Here is a 22,515-nt window from a genome sequence, read left to right as displayed (position 1 = left end):
TCTTTTGTTAAAATTTTATTTCTATAGAAATTTTTGTCAAAATGGTATTTCTATAGAAAATTTTGTCAAAATTTTTATTTCTATAGAAAATTTTGTCAAAATTTTATTTCTATAGAAATGTTTGTTAAAATTTTATTTCTGTAGAAAATGTTGTCAAAATTGTTTGTCTACTTTGTCAAACTGAATTATATACGTATTGAATCGATCTTTTTTGATTTAATATATACCACGTATGGACTTACATACAATTTAGAAGATGGTGTTAGGAGGTTTTAAGATAACTTGCCATCGGCAAGCGTTACCGCAACTTAAGTAATTCGATTGTGGATAGCAGTGTTTAGATGAAGTTTCTACGCAATCCATGATGGAGGGTACATAAGCTTCGGCCTGGCCGAACTTACGGCCGTATATACTTGTTTTCTTTAATATTAATATTAATTTTTATTTTATTTATTTAAATTTTTATTTTTTTCTGTTATCTTTAAAATTTAATTATTGTATATACTTATTATAAGTCGGAGATGTTTTATTATTTATAATCCTGCACTGTAATTATAAGATTTTAATCTTGTTGTGTAGGTACTCAATAAAATAAAATGAAAATAAAATTTTGACAAAATTTTCTATAGAAATAAAGTTAGGTAAACATTTTATTCAGAAATAAAATTTTGAGAAAATTGTCTAAACATATAAAATATTCACTTAATTTTCTTTAAAAATGAAATTTTGACTTAATTTTTTACGGAAATAAAATTGTAACCTAATTTTTTTATACCACCATAGGATGGGGGGTATAATAACTTTGTCATTCCGTTTGTAACACATCAAAATATTGCTTTAAGACCCCATAAAGTATATATATTCTGGGTCGTGGTGAAATTCTGAGTCGATCTGAGCATGTCCGTCCATGTGTTGAAATCACGCTAACTTCCGAACGAAACAAGCTATCGACTTGAAACTTGGCACAAGTAGTTGTTATTGATGTAGGTCGGATGGTATTGTAAATGGGCCATATCGGACCACTTTTACGTATAGCCCCCATATAAACGGATCCTCAAATTTGGCTTGCGATTGCTCTAAGAGAAGCACATTTCATCCGATCCGGCTGAAATTTGGTACATGGTGTTAGTATATGGTCTCTAACAACCATGCTTAAATTGGTCCCTATCGGTCCATAAATATATATAGCCCCCATTTATAAACCGATCCCCAGATTTATCTTGCGGAGCCTCTAAGAGAAGCAAATTTCATCCGCTCCGGCTGAAATTTGGTACATCGTGCTGGTATATGGTCTCTAACAACTATGCCAGAATTGGTCCACATCGGTCCATAATTATATATAGTCCCCATATAAACCGTTCTCCAGATTTAATCTCCGGAGCCTCTTGGAGGAGCAAAATTCATCCGATCCGGCTGAAATTTGGTACATGGTGTTAGTATATGGTCTCTAAAAACCATGCTGAAATTGGTCCATATATGTCTATAGTTTTATATAGCCGATCCCCAATAACACAATTGGTCCATATCGGTTCATAATCATGGTGGCCACTGGAGCCAAAAATAATCTACCAAAATTTTATTTCTATAGAAAATTTTGTTAAAATTTTATTTCTAGAGAACATTTTTGTTAAAATTTTATTTCTATAGAAAATTTTGTTAAAATTTTATTTCTGTAGAAAATTTTGTCAAAATTTTATTTCTAAGGAAAATTTTGTCAAAATTTTATTTCTATAGAAAATTTTGTCAAAATTTTATTGCCATAGAAAATTTTGTTAAAATTTTATTTCTATAGAAAATTTTTTCAAAATTTTATTTCTATAGAAAATTTTGTTAAAATTTCATTTCTATAGAAAATTTTGTTAAAATTTTATTTCTATAGAAAATTTTGTCAAAATTTTATTTCTATAGAAAATTTTGTCAAATTTTTATTGCTATAGAAAATTTTGTTAAAACTTTATTTTTATAGAAAATTTGGTCAAAATTTTATTTCTATAGAAAATTTTGTTAAAATTTCATTTCTATAGAAAAATTTGTCAAAACTTTATTTCTATAGAAACTTTTGTGAAAATTTTATTTCTATAGAAAATTTTGTTAAAATTTTATTTCTATAGAAAATTGTGTCAAGCTGAATTATTTACGTATTTAGTCGGTCTTTTTTGATTTAATATATACCACGTATAGACTTACTTACTTAAAAGATTTTGTCAAAATTTTAGTACTATACAAAATTTTGTCAAAACTTTATTTCTATAGAAAATTTTGTGAAAATTTTAATTTTTTCATTTCTGTAGAAAATTTTGTCAAAACTTTATTTCTATAGAAAACTTTGTCAATATTTTATTTCTATAGAAAATTTTGTGAAATTTTTATTGCTATAGAAAATTTTGTTAAAACTTTATTTTCATAGAAAATTTAGTCAAAATTTTATTTCTATAGAAAATTTTGTTAAAATTTCATTTCTATAGAAAAATTTGTCAAAACTTTATTTCTATAGAAACTTTTGTGAAAATTTTATTTCTATAGAAAATTTTGTTAAAATTTTAATTTTTTCATTTCTATAGAAAACTTTGGAAAAATTTAATTTCTATAGAAAATTTTCACAAAGTTCTATTTCTATAGAAAATTTTGTCAAAATTTTATTGCTATAGAAAATTTTGTTAAAATTTTATTTCTATAGAAAATTTTGTCAAAATTTTATTTCTATAGAAAATTTTGTTAAAATTTCATTTCTATAGAAAATTTTGTCAAAACTTTATTCCTATAGAAACTTTTGTGAAAATTTTATTTCTATAGAAAATTTTGTTAAAATTTTATTTCTATAGAAAATTGTGTCAAGCTGAATTATTTACGTATTTAGTCGGTCTTTTTTGATTTAATATATACCACGTATAGACTTACTTACTTAATAGATTTTGTCAAAATTTTAGTACTATACAAACTTTTGTCAAAACTTTATTTCTATAGAAAATTTTGTGAAAATTTTAATTTTTTCATTTCTGTAGAAAATTTTGTCAAAACTTTATTTCTATAGAAAACTTTGTCAAAATTTTATTTCTATAGAAAATTTTGTGAAATTTTTATTGCTATAGAAAATTTTGTTAAAACTTTATTTTTATAGAAAATTTGGTCAAAATTTTATTTCTATAGAAAATTTTGTTAAAATTTCATTTCTATAGAAAAATTTGTCAAAACTTTATTTCTATAGAAACTTTTGTCAAAATTTTATTTCTATAGAAAATTTTGTTAAAATTTTAATTTTTTCATTTCTATAGAAAACTTTGGCAAAATTTAATTTCTATAGAAAATTTTCACAAAATTCTATTTCTATAGAAAATTTTGTCAAAATTTTATTTCTATAGAAAATTTTGTTAAAATTTTATTTCTATAGAAAATTTTGTCAAAATTTTATTTCTATAGAAAATTTTGTTAAAATTTCATTTCTATAGAAAATTTTGTCAAAACTTTATTTCTATAGAAACTTTTGTGAAAATTTTATTTCTATAGAAAATTTTGTTAAAATTTTATTTCTATAGAAAATTGTGTCAAGCTGAATTATTGACGTATTTAGTCGGTCTTTTTTGATTTAATATATACCACGTATAGACTTACTTACTTAATAGATTTTGTCAAAATTTTAGTACTATACAAAATTTTGTCAAAACTTTATTTCTATAGAAAATTTTGTGAAAATTTTAATTTTTTCATTTCTGTAGAAAATTTTGTCAAAACTTTATTTCTATAGAAAACTTTGTCAAAATTTTATTTCTATAGAAAATTTTGTGAAATTTTTATTGCTATAGAAAATTTTGTTAAAACTTTATTTTTATAGAAAATTTGGTCAAAATTTTATTTCTATAGAAAATTTTGTTAAAATTTTATTTCTATAGAAAATTTTGTTAAAATTTCATTTCTATAGAAAATTTTGTCAAAACTTTATTTCTATAGAAAACTTTGTCAAAATTTTATTTCTATAGAAAATTTTGTTAAAATTTTACTTCTATAGAAAATTTTGTCAAAATTTTATTTCTATAGAAAATTTTGTTAAACTGAAGTATATACGTATATAATCGACCTTTTTTGTTTAATATATACCCCGTATGGACTAACTTACAATTGAGAAAACGGTGTTAAGAAGTTTTAAGATACCTTGCCATTGGCAAATGTTACCGCAACCCAAGTATTTCGATTGTGGATGACAGTCTTCAGTAGAAGTTTCTACGCAATCCATGGTGGAGGCTACATAAGCTTCGGCCTGGCCGAACTTACGGCCGTATATACTTGTTATACAAATAACATTTTCTATAGAAATAGAATTTTATTAAAATTTTCTATCGAAATAAAATTTTGACAAAATCCTCTATAGAAATAAAATTTTTGTAAAAATTTTGTATAGAAGAAAAGTATGGTAAAAATATTCTATATAATTAAACATTTTCTGTCGAAGTAAAGTTTTGAGAATTTTTTTTTTAGAAATAAAGTTTTAGTAAAAAATTTCGAAAGATTTTTTTTTTGAATTTTCTATAAAAAAATTTTTGGTAAAAATTTTCTATAGAAATAAAATTTTGGTAAAAAGTTTCTATAGAAATAAAATTTTGGTAAACATTTTCTATAGAAATAAAATTTTGAAAAAAAAAAATTCTATAGAAATAAAATTTTGACAAAATTTGCCTTAGGCTACCGTTACTCTTGGTACTCTCATTTATACTCTCAGGTATTGGCTTCCACAGTAAATACAACCGAAGTATTTGCCTGTCAAATACATTTGTGTCTTGGGCCTTTAACTTATAATAATTAAGAACATGTGGAGAAGTTGTTAGAATTTAAAGCCTAGATGTCATTTTACATAGCGTTGTGTTCGTTGGAAATAACCAAAAATCACCTAAGCTGTGGTTGCATTGGAAACTTCATTACGGCGTGGCATTGCAATTAGGCAACGTTTGATAACATTGTTGCAAAACCTGTAGTGTGTGCTGTGTTATGCTAGGCTTACCTATTGACCACACATTAGTCTTAAATTCTAATGACTGATTACGTTTCTTTACACCATTCCATATTCTCCATTAGACGAGAAGGTAGAAAAAGAAGAAGTTCCATGCTTTGGAGCAGCACCACATTGTCGTCGGTCACGATAGCTGCACTCAGCCAGCTGTACAGCAAAATCTTGATCCATCCAAAGATCCAGTCATCCATCCAATCAAGCCAACTACCAAGTAACCAACCAACCAACTCGCCAACCAACCATCTATCCATACAGCGATATTGGCTAGCATTTTAGCACTGGAATTCTTTCACTTTTCTAACTATCATTTTCTAACAATGTTTACAGTAAAAGTTACATAACAACTTGCTTTGGTGGCCAAACTCTATGGAGCTTCTAATGCCATCAATGAGGCTACGGCCGGTCTATGGCCGTTTTTTTTGGTTTTGTTTGCTTCTTTTTTTTTGGCCCGTTGTTGTCGGAAGAGAAATAGAAAAAGTATGAATTATTAATGATTCATTTTAAAACGGCTTACTAACATACCGAGACCATGAGTCCAGGCAAAGCATTTCTGGCTAAAGATCGATGATCGTTAGTTTAAATTAGAGATGCCAATGGCGGGTAAAAATTTTGCAATTTCTAGGGATTAATACATAGAAAAATAAAATATCGCGGGTACTTTTTTAGATCCTCCACCAATCCGTTTGTACCACAAAGAAATATCGGTCTCAGACCCCATAATGTACATATTTATATTCTGAATCGTGGTGAAATTCTGTGTCAACATTTTATTCCTAGAGAAAATTTCCTTAAAATGTTATTTCTAAAGAAAATTTTATCAAAATTTTATTTCTATAGAAAATGCTGTCAAAATTTTATCAGAATTATATTTTTATAGGAAATTTTGTCAAAATTTTATTTCTATAGAAAATTTTCTCAACATTTTATTTTTATAGAAAAATTTATATATACAGAATATTTTACCAATTTTTTTTCTAAAAAATTTTTGTCAAAATTTTATTTCTATAGAAAATTTTGTCGAAATTTTAATTCTAAAGAAACATTTTTCTGTATAAAATTTTATCAAAATTTTATTTCTATAGAAAATTTTGTCAATGTTTTATGTCTATAGAAAAATTTTGCAAAATTTTATTCCTATAAAAAATTTTATGAAATTTTTATTTCTATAGAAAATTTTATGAAATTTTTATTTCTATAGAAAATTTTATCAAAATTTTATTTCTATAGAAAATTTTGTTATAATTTCATTTCTATAGAAAATTTTTGTCAAAATTTTATTTTTATAGAAAATTTTTGCAAAATTTTATTTCCATTGAAAATTTTTACCAAAATTTTATTTCTATAGAAAATTTTTACCAAAATTTTATTTCTATAGAAAATTTCTACCAAAATTTTATTTCTATATAACATTTTGGCATAGATTTTATTCCTAGAGAACATTTTGTCAAAATCTTATTTCTACAGAAAATTTTGTAGAAATTTTAATTCTATAGAAAAATTTGTCTGTATAAAATTTTATCAAAATTTTATTTCTATAGAAAATTTTTGCAAAATTTTATTTCCATAGAAAAATTTATCAAATTTTTTTTTTCTTGAAAATTTTATCAAAAAATTTTATAGAAAATTTAATATTTATTTCTATAGAAAATTTTGTCAAAATTTTATTTCTATAGAAAATTTAATATTTATTCCTATAGAAAATTTTTGGCAAAATTTTACTCCTATAGAAAATTTTATACAAATGTTATTTCTATAAAAAAATGTCAATATTTATAATATTTTTATTTCCATTTGCAAAAGTTTATTTCTATAGAAAATTTTGTCAAAATTTTATTTCCGTAGAAAAATTTGTCACAAGTTTATTTCTATAAAAAATTTTTACCAAAATTTTATTTCTATAGAAAAGTTTGTCATAATTTTATTTCTATAGTAAATTTTTGTCAAAATTTTGTTTCTATAGAAAATTGTTGCAAAATTTTATTTATATTCAAAATTTTTACCAAAATTTTATTTCTATAGAAAATTTTTACCAAAATTTTATTTCTATAGGAAATTTTGTCAAAATTTTATTTCTATATAACATTTTGGCAAAGATTTTATTCCTAGAGAATATTTTGTCAAAATCTTATTTCTACAGAAAATTTTGTCGAAATTTTAATTCTATTGAAAAATTTTTCTGTATAAAATTTTGTCAAAATTTTATTTCTATAGAAAATCTTTGCAAAATTTTGTTTCTATAGAAAATATTCTCAAGATTTAATTTTTATAGAAAATTTTTGCAAAATTTTATTTCTATAGAAAATTTTAGGAAATTTTTATTTCTATAGAAAATTTTATCAAAATTTTATGTCTATAGAAAATTTTGTAAAAATTTTATTTCTATAGAAAATGTAATATTCATTTCTATTTTATACAAATTTTATTTCTATAAGAAAAATTATCAACATTTTATCATATTTTTATTTCTATTTGCAACATTTAATTTCTATAGAAAATTTTGTTAAAATTTTATTTCCATAGACAAATTTGTCACCATTTTATTTCTATAGAAATTTTTATCAAAATTTTATTTTTATAGAAAATTTTTGCAAAATTTTATTTCTATTGAAAATTTTTACCAAAATTTTATTTCTATAGAAAATTTTTACCAAAATTTTATTTCTATTGAAAATTTTTACCAAAATCTTATTTCTATAAAAAATTTTTACCAAAATTTTATTTCTATAGAAAATTTTTACCAAAATTTTATTTCTATATAACATTTTGGCGTAGATTTTATTCCTGGAGAACATTTTGTCAAAATCTTATTTCTACAGAAAATTTTGTTGAAATTTTAATTCTATAGAAAAAATTTTCTGTATAAAATTTTGTGAAGATTTTATTTCTATAGAAAATTTTTGCAAAATTTTATTTCTATAGAAAATTTTATGAAATTTTTAGTTCTATAGAAAATTTTATCAAAATTTTATTTCCATAGAAAAATTTATCAAAATTTTTTTCTCTTGAAGATTTTATCAAAAAATTTTATAGAAAATTTAATATTTATTTCTATAGAAAATTTTGTCAAAATTTTATTTCTATAGAAAATTTAATATTTATTTCTATAGAAAATTTTGGCAAAATATTACTCCTATAGAAAATTTTATACAAATTTTATTTCTATAAAAAAAATTGTCAACATTTTATCATATTTTTATTTCTATTTGCAAAATTTTATTTCTATAAAAAATTTTGTCAAAATTTTATTTCCGAAGAAAAATTTGACACAATTTAATTTCTATAGAAAATTGTATCAAAATTTTATTTCTATAAAAAATTTTACACAAAATTTTATTTCTATAAAAAAATTTTTACCAAAATTTTATTTCTATATAAAATTTTGTCATAATTTTAGTTCTATAGTAAATTTTTGTCAAAATTTTATTTCTATAGAAAATTGTTGCAAAATTTTATTTCTATTGAAAATTTTTACCAAAATTTTATTTCTATAGAAAATTTTTACCAAAATTTTATTTCTATAGAAAATTTTGTCATAATTTTAGTTCTATAGTAAATTTTTGTCAAAATTTTATTTCTATAGAAAATTGTTGCAAAATTTTATTTCTATTGAAAATTTTTACCAAAATTTTATTTCTATAGAAAATTTTTACCAAAATTTTATTTCTATAGGAAATTTTGTCAAAATTTTATTTCTATATAACATTTTGGCATAGATTTTATTCCTAGAGAACTTTTTGTCAAAATCTTATTTCTACAGAAAATTTTGTCGAAATTTTAATTCTATTGAAAAATTTTTCTGTATAAAATTTTGTCAAAATTTTATTTCTATAGAAAATCTTTGCAAAATTTTATTTCTATAGAAAATATTCTCAAGATTTAATTTTTATAGAAAATGTTTGCAAAATTTTATTTCTATAGAAAATTTTAGGAAATTTTTATTTCTATGGAAAATTTTTATCAAAATTTTATTTCTATAGAAAATTTTGTAAAAATTTTATTTCTATAGAAAATTTAATATTCATTTCTATTTTATACAAATTTTATTTCTATACGAAAAATTGTCAACATTTTATCATACTTTTATTTCGATTTGCAACATTTTATTTCTATAGAAAATTTTGTCAAAATTTTATTTCCATAGACAAATTTGTCACCATTTTATTTCTATAGAAATTTTTATCAAAATTTTATTTCAATAGAAAATTTTGTCATAATTTTATTTCTATAGAAAATATTTTCAAATTTTAATTCTGTAGAAAATTGTTGTCAAAATTTTATTTCTATTGAAAATTTTTACCAAAATTTTATTTCTATAGAAAATTTTTACCAAAATTTTATTTCTATAGAAAATTTTTACCAAAATTTTATTTCTATAAAAAATTTTTACCAAAATTTTATTTCTATAGAAAATTTTGTCATAATTTTATTTCTATAGAAAATTTTGTCATAATTTTATTTCTATAGAAAATTTTGTCAAAATTTTGTTTCTATAGAAAATTTTTGCAAAATTTTATTTCTATTGAAAATTTTTACCAAAATTTTATTTCTATAGAAAATTTTTACCAAAATTTTATTTCTATTGAAAATTTTTACCAAAATTTTATTTCTATATAACATTTTGGCATAGATTTTATTCCTAGAGAACATTTGGTCAAAATCTTATTTCTACAGAAAATTTTGTGGAAATTTTAATTCTATAGAAAAATTTTTCTGTATAAAATTTTGTCAAAATTTTATTTTTATAGAAAATTTTGTAAAATTTTATTTCTATAGAAAATTTTGCAAAATTTTATTTCTATAGAAAATTTTATGAAATTTTTAGTTCTATAGAAAATTTTATCAAAATTTTATTTCCATAGAAAAATTTATCAAAATTTTTTTCTCTTGAAGATTTTATCAAAAAATTTTATAGAAAATTTAATATTTATTTCTATAGAAAATTTTGTCAAAATTTTATTTCTATAGAAAATTTAATATTTATTTCTGTAGAAAATTTTGGCAAAATTTTACTCCTATAGAAAATTTTATACAAATTTTATTTCTATAAAAAAAATTGTCAACATTTTATCATATTTTTATTTCTATTTGCAAAATTTTATTTCTATAGAAAATTTTGTCAAAATTTTATTTCCGAAGAAAAATTTGTCACCATTTAATTTCTATAGAAAATTGTATCAACATTTTATTTCTATAAACAATTTTACACAAAATTTTATTTCTATAGAAAATTTTGTCATAATTTTATTTCTATAGTAAATTTTTGTCAAAATTTTGTTTCTATAGAAAATTGTTGCAAAATTTTATTTCTATAGGAAATTTTGTCAAAATTTTATCTCTATATAACATTTTGGCATAGATTTTATTCCTAGAGAACATTTTGTCAAAATCTTATTTCTAGAGAAGGTTTTGTCGAAATTTTAATTCTATAGAAAAATTTTCCTGTATAAAATTTTGTCAAAATTTTATTTCTATAGAAATTTTTTTGCAAAATTTTATTTCTATAGAAAATATTCTCAAAATTTTATTTCTATAGAAAAATGTCTCAACATTTTATTTCTATAGAAATTTTTATCAAAATTTTATATCCATAGACAAATTTGTCACCATTTTATTTCTATAGAAGTTTTTATCAAAATTTTATTTCTATAGAAAATTTTTGTCAAAATTTTATTTTTATAGAAAATTTTTGCAAAACTTTTTTTCTATTGAAAATTTTTACCAAAATTTTATTTCTATAGGAAATTTTGTCAAAATTTTATTTCTTTATAGCATTTTGGCATAGATTTTATTCCTAGAGAATAATTTGCCAAAATCTTATTTCTATAGAAAATTTTATGAGAATTTTATTTCTATAGACAATTTGTTGCAAAATTCTATTTTTATATAAAATTTTGTCTAAATTTTATTTTTATAAAAAATTTTGTCAGCATTTTATTTCCATGGAAAAATTGTATTTCTATAGAATTTTTGTTACAATTTATTTCTATAGAACATTTTGTCAAAATTTTATTCCTAAAGAAAATTTTGTCAACATTTCATTTCCTTAAAAAATTTTGTCACAATTTTATTTCTATAGAAAATTTTATCGAAATTTTATTTCTATAAAAAATTTTATCGAAATTTTACATCTATAGAAAAATTTGTCAAAATTTTATTTCTATAGAAAATTTGTCAAAATTTTATTTCTATAGGAAATTTTTGTTAAAATTTTATTTCTATAGAAAGTTTTTGCAAAATTTTATTTCTATTGAAAATTTTTACCAAAATTTTATTTCTATAGAAAATTTTTTTACCAGAATTTTATTTCGATAGAAAATTTTTACCAAAATTTTATTTCTATAGGAAATTTTGTCAAAATTTTATTTCTATAGGAAATTTTGTCCAAATTTTATTTCTATATAACATTTTGGCATAGATTTTATTCCTAGAGAACATTTTGTCAAAATCTTATTTCTATAGAAAATTTTATTTCTATAGACAATTTGTTGCAAAATTTTATTTTTATACAAAATTTTGTCAAAATTTTATTTTTATTAAAAATATTTGTCAACATATTATTTCTATGGAAAATTTTATCAGCAAGTCTATAGAAAATGTCAAAATTTTATTCCTATGGAAAATTTTGTGAAAATTTTATTTCTATAGAATTTTTGTTACAATTTATTTCTATAGAACATTTTGTCAATATTTTATTTCTATAGAAAATTTTGTCAACATTTTATTTCCATAGATAATTTTGTCAAAATTTTATTTCTATAGAAAATTTTGTTAAAATTTTATTTTTATTGAAAATTTTGTCAAAATTTTATTTCTATAGAAAATTTATGAACATTTTAGTTCTTTAAAAATGTTGCCAAAATTTTATTTCTTTATAAAATTTTGTCAAAATTTTATGTCTATAGAAGTTTTTTATCAGTTCCTAAAATAATTGCAAAATTTTCCATTGAAAAAGCCTAAAAATTTAAATCCATGTGTTGCGATTCAAATTTTAAATTTAAGTTTTTATTTTTCGAGTGGACTCATGCTTCTTTGGTTTGCTGGCAAATAGGAACTGCTGCCATGTGCTTAACTAACAATGTTGACAGCTGCGTAGATAGATGTACGCAAATGTCTTGGTTATCTACATAAATTCACATGATTTTGTTTTGGTTAATTAATAGATACGATTTTGCTATTGGTTGGCCATTGGGTTTAAATTCAGACGATGTCATTAACCTAGGTTTGCATTGGTAATAGCTATGTGATTTTTTTTTTATTTTGTATTTTTTCAAATTAAAATTGAAATCTGGATTTAAATGGGTGTTTGTTTTTCAATCCACCAAAGATCTTCATTATTGAAATGAAAGAAGAAGAATTTCTTTTGTATTGTAGATAAAATAGATACCGGCTTGTTTTGCGTTCCAGTATAAATTGTTTATTTTTATCATTAATTTGTTGTATGGTCTCACCCCCTCTGCACCATTCACCCTATTTCATTATTTTTTGTTTCTCTTTCAATGAACTTAGAATTAATTTACCATTTAAAGTCAATGGGTAGCAAAAAAAAAAAAAATAAACACACAACTTTTGTTAAATAATTTCCCAAAGAATAGTCCAGAGGATTAATGCTATTCATTCAAATTAAGCCAAGGCAATAATTTCTTAAATAAAATGATTAGGCATCATTCTTTTTAAGATACTAACATTTATACATTTTAGAGGACAAATTTCTTTGAAATAAAGAAATTTTAAATAAAATATTTTTTTTTTATTTTTATACCCCTCCACAAACGGAATGACAAAATCAGTTTGTAATACATCGAAATATTGATCTCAGACTCCACAAAGTATATACAGTGAAACCTCTCAAACTTGGATACTCTGAAAACTGAACACCATTTTGCACAAAATGTTAGCTGGCCCCCTCCCAAATGTGAACAAAATTTTGTCGCGTCCATGTATGCCCACTTCTAAGAGGCTTCACTGTATAGCCTGGGTGAAATTCTAAGTCGTTCTAGCGATGTCCGTCCGTCTGCCCGCGAACTTTCGAACGAAAAAGGCTATCGACTTGACACTTGGTATAGATAGTTATTATTGATGTAGGTCGGATTTTATTGCACATGGCCCAAAACGGACCACTTTTAGCTATAGCCCCTATATATAGCAATCCCCAGAATTGACTTCCAGGCACGATTGCCATAGATGGTAAAATTCTACCAAAAATTGTAGATTTTTTCTGTTTGGTAGATTGGTAGTATTGTTGATATTTTGGTAGATTCTGTAAAAATATTCCTCTCCACCTAAAACCTATTTAATAAATTTTCTATAAAAAATAAAATGTTGGCTAATTTTTCTATCGAAATAATATTTTGACAAAATTTTCTATAGAACTAAAATTTTGCTAAAAATTTTCTACAGATATAAAATTTTTGACAAAATTTTATATAGATATAAAATATAAAAATAGATTTTGACCAAATTCTCTATCCATATGAAATTTTGACAAAATCTTCTATAGAAATAAAATTTTGACAAAATTTTCCATAGAAATACAATTTTTCGGCTTGAATTTTGACAAATCTTCTATAGAATTACAATTTTGCAAAAAATTTTTACAGAAATAATTTTTATAGAAATAAAATTTTGACAAAATTTTCTATAGAAATAAAATATTGGTAAAATTTTCTATAGAATTACAATTTTGCAAAAAATTTTAACAGAAATAAAATTTCTATAAAAATAAAATTTTGACAAGATTTTCTATAAAAATAAAAATTTTTCAAAATTTTCTATAGAAAAAGAATTGTGCAAAAATTGTCTATAGAAACAAAATTTTGACAATATTTTCTACAGAAATAAAATTTTAACACAAAACAAAAAAGATACAATTTTGCAAAATTTTTATACAAAAATAAATTTTTGGTAAAAAAATTCTCTAGAAAAAAAAATTTTGACAAAATTTACTATAGAAATAAAATTTTGACAAAATTTACTATAGAAAAAAAATTGTAAAAATTTTGATACAATTTTTTACAGAAATAAAATATTACAAATATTTTCCATTGAAACAATATTTTGCAAACAATTTCAATAAAAATAAAATTGTGCAAAAATTTTTAAAGAAATAAAAATTTTGCAAAAATATTCTATAGAAATAAAATTTGGCAAAAATTAAAAGAAACACAATTTTGCAAAAATTGTCTACAGATTTTGAAAATTTTGAAAAACAAAACAATTCTACAGAAATAAAATTTTGACAAAATATTCTATAGAAATAAAATTTCGACAAAATTTTGTATAGAAATAAAATTTTAACAAAATTTTCTAGAGAAATAAAATTGACAAAATTTTCTATAGAAATAAAATTTTGCAAAAATTTTCTATAGAAATAAAATTTTGACAAAATTTTCTATAGAAATAAAATTTTGCAAAAAATTTCTATAGAAATAAAATTTTGACAAAATTTTTATACCAGTTTCTACAGAAATAAAATTTTGCAAAAAATTTCTATAAAAATAAAATTTTGGAAAAATTTTCTATAGAAATAAAATTTTGCAAAAATTTTCTATAAAAATAAAATTTTGCAAAAATTTTCTATAAAAATAAAATTTAGTATAGAAATAAAATTTTGAGAAAATTTTCCATAGAAAACAATTTTTCTGATAGTTTGTTTTGTTTTTTAATAGAAACACAATTTTGCAAAAATTGTCTACACATTTTGAAAATTTTGAAAAACAAAACAATTCTACAGAAATAAAATTTTGACAAAATATTCTATAGAAATAAAATTTCGACAAAATTTTGTATAGAAATAAAATTGTAACAAAATTTTCTAGAGAAATAAAATTGATACAATTTTCTATAGAAATAAAATTTTGCAAAAATTTTCTATAGAAATAAAATTTTGACAAAATTTTCTATAGAAATAAAATTTTGCAAAAATTTTCTATAGAAATAAAATTTTGACAAAATTTTGATACAATTTTCTATAGAAATAAAATTTTGCAAAAATTTTCTATAAAAATAAAATTTTGCAAAAATTTTCTATAAAAATAAAATTTTGTATAGAAATAAAATTTTGAGAAAATTTTCCATAGAAAACAATTTTTCTGATAGTTTATTTTGTTTTTTAATAGAAACACAATTTTGCAAAAATTGTTTACACATTTTGAAAATTTTGAAAAACAAAACAATTCTACAGAAATAAAATTTTGACAAAATATTCTATAGAAATAAAATTTCTACAAAATTTTGTATAGAAATAAAATTGTAACAAAATTTTCTAGAGAAATAAAATTGATACAATTTTCTATAGAAATAAAATTTTGCAAAAATTTTCTATAGAAATAAAATTTTGACAAAATTTTCTATAGAAATAAAATTTTGCAAAAATTTTCTATAGAAATAAAATTTTGCAAAAATTTTCTATAGAAATAAAATTTTAATTATATTTGCTTAGTTCGGCTTGAGGTCATGTGAATAAAAACAGATGTTGTTGTTTTTTGAGTTGTATTTTTATATTTAAAATTTTCCAATATTTCGAGACATCTCCGATGCTCGTCTTCAGGGAAATTACTTTAAACAAAAAGAAAAAACATTTAACACATTAACAAAAAAATATATCATTACATGAAAAACACAGATAATTACATTTAAATTTAAAGAACAGTGAACTTCTTTACAAGGGAGTATATTTACAACTAAAAGCTAATCTGTCTTTCTATATTTTTGTACAATATTTCTATAAATATGTGCACAATGGTCCGTATCAGTCTTAAAATTCATTCGTCTTTCTGCAGGTACATTTATAATATGTAGCATCTCCAGAGTAAATCTCCTTTTATAATTGGTTTCTTGCGTCAAAATATCTACGTCCTTAAAGTTTGGTTTGTGTCCTGTTAAAGTGCAATGTGCTGCAAGTGCCGTCTTTTGCTCCAAGGGCTTATCAGTGGCTTTCTGATCAGATTTATGCCCTGAGAGTCTAGTTTTTAATTTGGTTTTCGTTGTACCAATATATACTTTTTGGCAAGTATCAGAGTCATTTCCATTGCATTTGATCTTATATACTACGTTTGACTTGTCTTCTTTCTTAATTTTAGATTTTGTCTTGCTGAAGAATTGATTTACTGTATTATGAGTCCTTTGTGCAATTTGAAATTTGTCCTTATTTAGCATGTTAGATGATTTGAATCTTTCCGAGAATTGGGGGACATATGTCAAGGGTTTATAACTTTTGGGTTCAATTTCGTCATGTTTGATATTTTGTTGTTCTTTTACATGTTGTATTAGGTCGTCAATCGTCTTATTCGGGAAATCATTTAATCGCAATATGGTCCTTATCTTATCTTCGTTGTCCTTATGAAATATTTTGTCGCTGATATCGTGTACTCTTCTTATAAAATTTGTAGCCGTATTCATTATAACTCGTCTAGGATGTTTGGAGTTGAAATTTATCAATCGTCCTGTGGCTGTTGGCTTTTGATACCAGTTAATTTTTATTCCATTTCTGTGCTTTAGAATTATGGTATCTAAGTATGGTAACTTGTTGTCCTCTTCTGTTTCCATCGTAAATTGAATTTGTCTATCAAAGGCGTTTAAAGCTGATAAAGTGGCCTGAACGTCATTTTTATTCAAAATACAGAACAGATCATCTACATATTTTGTCATTATTTTTGGTTTAATAGTCAATTTTTCCAATACTGAGTCCAAGAGTACTTCCATTACAATATCGGCGATAATAGGTGAAGCTGGTGATCCCATTGGCATTCCTTTACGTTGCTCATACACCTTGTCATCATATACAAAATATCTTGAGTCCTTTATACAAAAAGTTAACATTTCTATAAAAATATCCATCGGTATCTTCGTATAGTCCTTTATTTCGTCCCATTTTTCTTTTATAATCTTAATCGCCAAATTTACTGGAATGCTTGGAAAAAGAGATACTACGTCAAACGAGATCATTGTTTCATTGTCCTCAATCTTAATATTACTGGTTTTATTCTTAAATTCAATTGCGTCCTTTACATTATATTTGGAATCTTTCGTCAAATTTTTCAAAATATTTACAATATATTTTGATAGTTCATAAGAGGGGGAATTTATTGAAGAACATATCGGTCTTACAGGGACTCCTTCCTTATGTATCTTCGGAAGTCCATAAATTCGAGGGGCGTTAGCAGTTTTACATATCAATTTTAATTTTTCGTTGGTGTCCTATTAGCTTCACCTATTATCGCCGATATTGTAATGGAAGTACTCTTGGACTCAGTATTGGAAAAATTGACTATTAAACCAAAAATAATGACAAAATATGTAGATGATCTGTTCTGTATTTTGAATAAAAATGACGTTCAGGCCACTTTATCAGCTTTAAACGCCTTTGATAGACAAATTCAATTTACGATGGAAACAGAAGAGGACAACAAGTTACCATACTTAGATACCATAATTCTAAAGCACAGAAATGGAATAAAAATTAACTGGTATCAAAAGCCAACAGCCACAGGACGATTGATAAATTTCAACTCCAAACATCCTAGACGAGTTATAATGAATACGGCTACAAATTTTATAAGAAGAGTACACGATATCAGCGACAAAATATTTCATAAGGACAACGAAGATAAGATAAGGACCATATTGCGATTAAATGATTTCCCGAATAAGACGATTGACGACCTAATACAACATGTAAAAGAACAACAAAATATCAAACATGACGAAATTGAACCCAAAAGTTATAAACCCTTGACATATGTCCCCCAATTCTCGGAAAGATTCAAATCATCTAACATGCTAAATAAGGACAAATTTCAAATTGCACAAAGGACTCATAATACAGTAAATCAATTCTTCAGCAAGACAAAATCTAAAATTAAGAAAGAAGACAAGTCAAACGTAGTATATAAGATCAAATGCAATGGAAATGACTCTGATACTTGCCAAAAAGTATATATTGGTACAACGAAAACCAAATTAAAAACTAGACTCTCAGGGCATAAATCTGATCAGAAAGCCACTGATAAGCCCTTGGAGCAAAAGACGGCACTTGCAGCACATTGCACTTTAACAGGACACAAACCAAACTTTAAGGACGTAGATATTTTGACGCAAGAAACCAATTATAAAAGGAGATTTACTCTGGAGATGCTACATATTATAAATGTACCTGCAGAAAGACGAATGAATTTTAAGACTGATACGGACCATTGTGCACATATTTATAGAAATATTGTACAAAAATATAGAAAGACAGATTAGCTTTTAGTTGTAAATATACTCCCTTGTAAAGAAGTTCACTGTTCTTTAAATTTAAATGTAATTATCTGTGTTTTTCATGTAATAATATATTTTTTTGTTAATGTGTTAAATGTTTTTTCTTTTTGTTTAAAGTAATTTCCCTGAAGACGAGCATCGGAGATGTCTCGAAATATTGGAAAATTTTAAATATAAAAATACAACTCAAAAAAACAACAACATCTGTTTTTATTCACATGACCTCAAGCCGAACTAAGCAAATATAATTAAAAGTTTAAAGGTCAACTAATTAAAACAACGAAATAAAATTTTGACAAAATTTTGATACAATTTTCGATAGAAATAAAATTTTGCAAAAATTTTCTATAGAAATAAAATTTTGCAAAAATTTTCTATAAAAATAAAATTTTGTATAGAAATAAAATTTTGAGAAAATTTTCCATAGAAAACAATTTTTCTGATAGTTTGTTTTGTTTTGAATAGAAACAATTTTGCAAAAATTGTCTACACATTTTGAAAATTTGGAAAAACAAAACAATTCTACAGAAATAAAATTTTGACAAAATATTCTATAGAAATAAAATTTCGACAAAATTTTGTATAGAAATAAAATTTAAAAAATTTTGCAAAATTTTTCTATAGAAATAAAATTTTGACAAAATTTTGATACAATTTTCTATAGAAATAAAATTTTGCAAAAATTTTCTATAGAAATAAAATTTCGACAAAAGTTTCTATAGAAATAAAATTTTGACAAAATTTTCTATACAAATAACATTTTGACAAAATTTTCTATACAAATAAAATTTTGACAAAATTTTCAATAGAAAACAATTTTTCTGATAGTTTGTTTTCTTCGGCTTGAATTTTGACAAAATCTTCTATAGAATTACAATTTTGCAAAAAATTTTAACAGAAATAAAATTTTGGTAAAATTTTCCATAGAAATAAAAATTTCACAAAATTTTCTATAGAAATAAAAATTTTTCTAAATTGCTATAAAAATAGAATTGTGCGAAGATTTTCTATAAAAACAAAGTTTTTACAATATTTTCTGTAGAAATAAATTTTTGACCAAATAGAAATAAAATTTTGCAAATTTTTTTATAGAAATAAAATTTTGCTAAATTTTTTTATAGAAATAAAATTTTGGTAAATATGTTATCTAGAAATAAAATTTTGTTAAAAAAACTATAGAAATAAAATTTTGACAAAATTTACTATAGAAATAAAATTTTGTAAAAATACTCTATAGCAATACAATTTTGATACAATTTTTTATAGTAATAAAATATTACAAAAATTTTCTATAGAAATAATATTGTGCAAATATTTTTAAAGAAATAAAAATTTTGCAAAAATTCTATAGAAATAAAATATGGCAAAATTTATTAAAAATATAATTTTGCAAAAATTTTCTACAGATTTTGAAAATTTTGAAAAACAAAAAAAAATCTACAGAAATAAAATTTTGACAAAATTTCTTATAGAAATAGAATTTTGACAAAATTTTCTATAGAAATAGAATTTTGAAAATAAAAAAATTCTATATAAATACAATTTTGCGAAAATATTCAAGAAAAATAAAATGTTCCAAGAATTTTCGATAGAATTAAAATTTTGACAAAATCATCTACAGAAATAAAATTTCGACAAAATTTTCGATAGAAATAAATTCTTGACAATGTTTTCTATAGAAATAAAATTTTGACAACATTTTATATTCAAATAAAATTTTTACAAATATTTGCAAAACTTTTTTATAGAAATAAAATTTTGCAAAAATTTTCCATAGTAAAAAAAATTTTACAAAAATCTTCTACAGAAATAAAATTTTGATAAAAATTTCTATAAAACTAGAATGTTGACAAAATTTTCTATAGAAATGAAAAGTTTTACAAAATTTTACATAAAAATAAAATTTTGACAACAAAATAAATAATTTTCTATAGAAATAAAATTTTGCAATAATTTTGTATAGTCCTATGGTCGGTCTAAATGGAATTTGGTTGAGTTTAGTCCATTTTCATAATATTGGTAATGTTTTCAAAATTTTCTCTAGAAATAAAATTTTTGAGAAAAGTTTTCTGTAATAATAAAATTTTGATTAAATTTTCTATAGAACTACAATTCTCCAAAAAATGTTTATAGAAAAAAAAATTGTGCAAAAATTTTCTATGGAAATAAAAATTTTGCCAAAATTTTCTATAGAAATAAAATTGTGCAAAAATTTGTTATGGAAATAAAATTTTGCAAAATATTTTTATATAAATAAAATTTTGACAACATTTTCTATAGAAATAAAATTTTGTCAAAATCTTCCATAGACAAAATGTTCGATAGAAATAAAATTTTGACAGAAATCTCTATACAGAATTCTCTATACAATAAAATTTTCCAAACATTTTCTATTGAAATAAAATTTTGTCAAAATCTTCCATAGACAAAATTTTCTATAGAAATAAAATTTTGACAAAATTTTCTATAGAAATACAATTTTGACAAAATTTTTTGTGGAAACAAAATTTTGTATAGGTATACAATGTTGACCATATTTTCTATAGAAAAGGAATTTTGACAAAATTTTGTGTGGAAAAAAATTTTGCAAACATTTTGTATAGGAATAAAATTTTGAAAAAAATATTCTATACAAAATTAAATTTTGACATAATTTCTTATGAAAAAATTTTGAAAAAATTTTCTATAAAAAATAAATTTTGCCAAAATATCCTACAGAATTAAAAATTTTCTATAGAAATAAAATTTTGACAAAATTTTGTTTGTTTTGTGTGGAAACAAAATTTTGTAAACATTTTGTATAGGAATAAAATTTTGACAGAATTTTCTATAGAAATAAAATTTTGACAGAATTATCTATACAAAATTAAATTTTGAAATAATTTCTTATGAAAAAATTTTCACAAAATTTTCTATCAAAAATAAGTTTTGCCAAAATATTCTATAGAATTAAAAATTTTCTATAGAAATAAAATGTTTACAAAATTTTTTATAGAAATAAAATTTTGACAATTTTGACAAAATTTTCTATAGAAATAAAATTTTGACAGAATTTTCTATACAAAATTAAATTTTGACATAATTTCTTATGAAAAAATTTTCACAAAATTTTTTATAAAAAATAAATTTTGCCAAAATATTCTATAGAATTAAAAATTTCCTATAGAAATAAAATTTTGACAAAATTTTGTGTGGAAACAAAATTTTGTAAACATTTTCTATAGGAATAAAATTTTAACAGAATTTTCTATAGAAATAAAATTTTGACAGAATTTTCTGTAGAAATAAAATTTTGACATAATTATCTATACAAAATTAAATTTTGACATAATTTCTTATGAAAAAATTTTGACAAAATTTTCTATAAAAAAATAAATAGAATAAAATTTTGCAATAATTTTGTATAGTCCTATGGTCGGTCTAAATGGAATTTGGTTGAGTTTAGTCCATTTTCATAATATTGGTAATGTTTTCAAAATTTTCTCTAGAAATAAAATTTTTGAGAAAAGTTTTCTGTAATAATAAAATTTTGATTAAATTTTCTATAGAACTACAATTCTCCAAAAAATGTTTATAGAAAAAAGAATTGTGCAAAAATTTTCTATGGAAATAAAAATTTTGCCAAAATTTTCTATAGAAATAAAATTGTGCAAAAACTTGTTATGGAAATAAAATTTTGCAAAATATTTTTATAGAAATAAAATTTTGACAACATTTTCCATAGAAATAAAATTTTGTCAAAATCTTCCATAGACAAAATGTTCGATAGAAATAAAATTTTGACAAAATTTTCTATAGAAAGAAAATTTTGACAGAAATCTCTATACAGAATTCTCTATACAATAAAATTTTCCAAACATTTTCAATTGAAATAAAATTTTGTCAAAATCTTCCATAGACAAAATTTTCTATAGAAATAAAATGTTGACAAAATTTTCTATAGAAATACAATTTTGACAAAATTTTTTGTGGAAACAAAATTTTGTATAGGTATACAATGTTGACCATATTTTCTATAGAAAAGGAATTTTGACAAAATTTTGTGTGGAAAAAAATTTTGCAAACATTTTGTATAGGAATAAAATTTTGAAAAAAATATTCTATACAAAACTAAATTTTGACATAATTTCTTATGAAAAAATTTTGAAAAAATTTTCTATAAAAAATAAATTTTGCCAAAATATCCTACAGAATTAAAAATTTTCTATAGAAATAAAATTTTGACAAAATTTTGTTTGTTTTGTGTGGAAACAAAATTT

At 21.8% G+C, this 22,515-nt stretch overlaps 1 protein-coding gene and 1 long non-coding RNA gene across 2 annotated transcripts in view; both read right to left on the bottom strand.

Moving 5' to 3' along the window:
- Positions 1-22,515, bottom strand: part of shd (cytochrome P450 family 24 subfamily A member shade) — a 122,256-nt gene that overhangs the window by 28,812 nt on the left and 70,929 nt on the right. The window lies entirely within an intron of this gene.
- LOC142234615 (uncharacterized) lies at positions 15,471-15,822 on the bottom strand. Its single transcript, XR_012721668.1, has 2 exons — positions 15,629-15,822; positions 15,471-15,553 (listed from the first exon to the last, which is right to left on the bottom strand). It is a non-coding gene; the product is annotated as an uncharacterized LOC142234615 (long non-coding RNA).

This window comes from Haematobia irritans, chromosome 4, assembly GCF_050003625.1.
Source record: "Haematobia irritans isolate KBUSLIRL chromosome 4, ASM5000362v1, whole genome shotgun sequence".
NCBI lineage: Eukaryota > Metazoa > Arthropoda > Insecta > Diptera > Muscidae > Haematobia > Haematobia irritans.
Note: the sequence above shows the minus strand (reverse complement) of the source record. Positions and strands in the feature narration are given on the sequence as shown.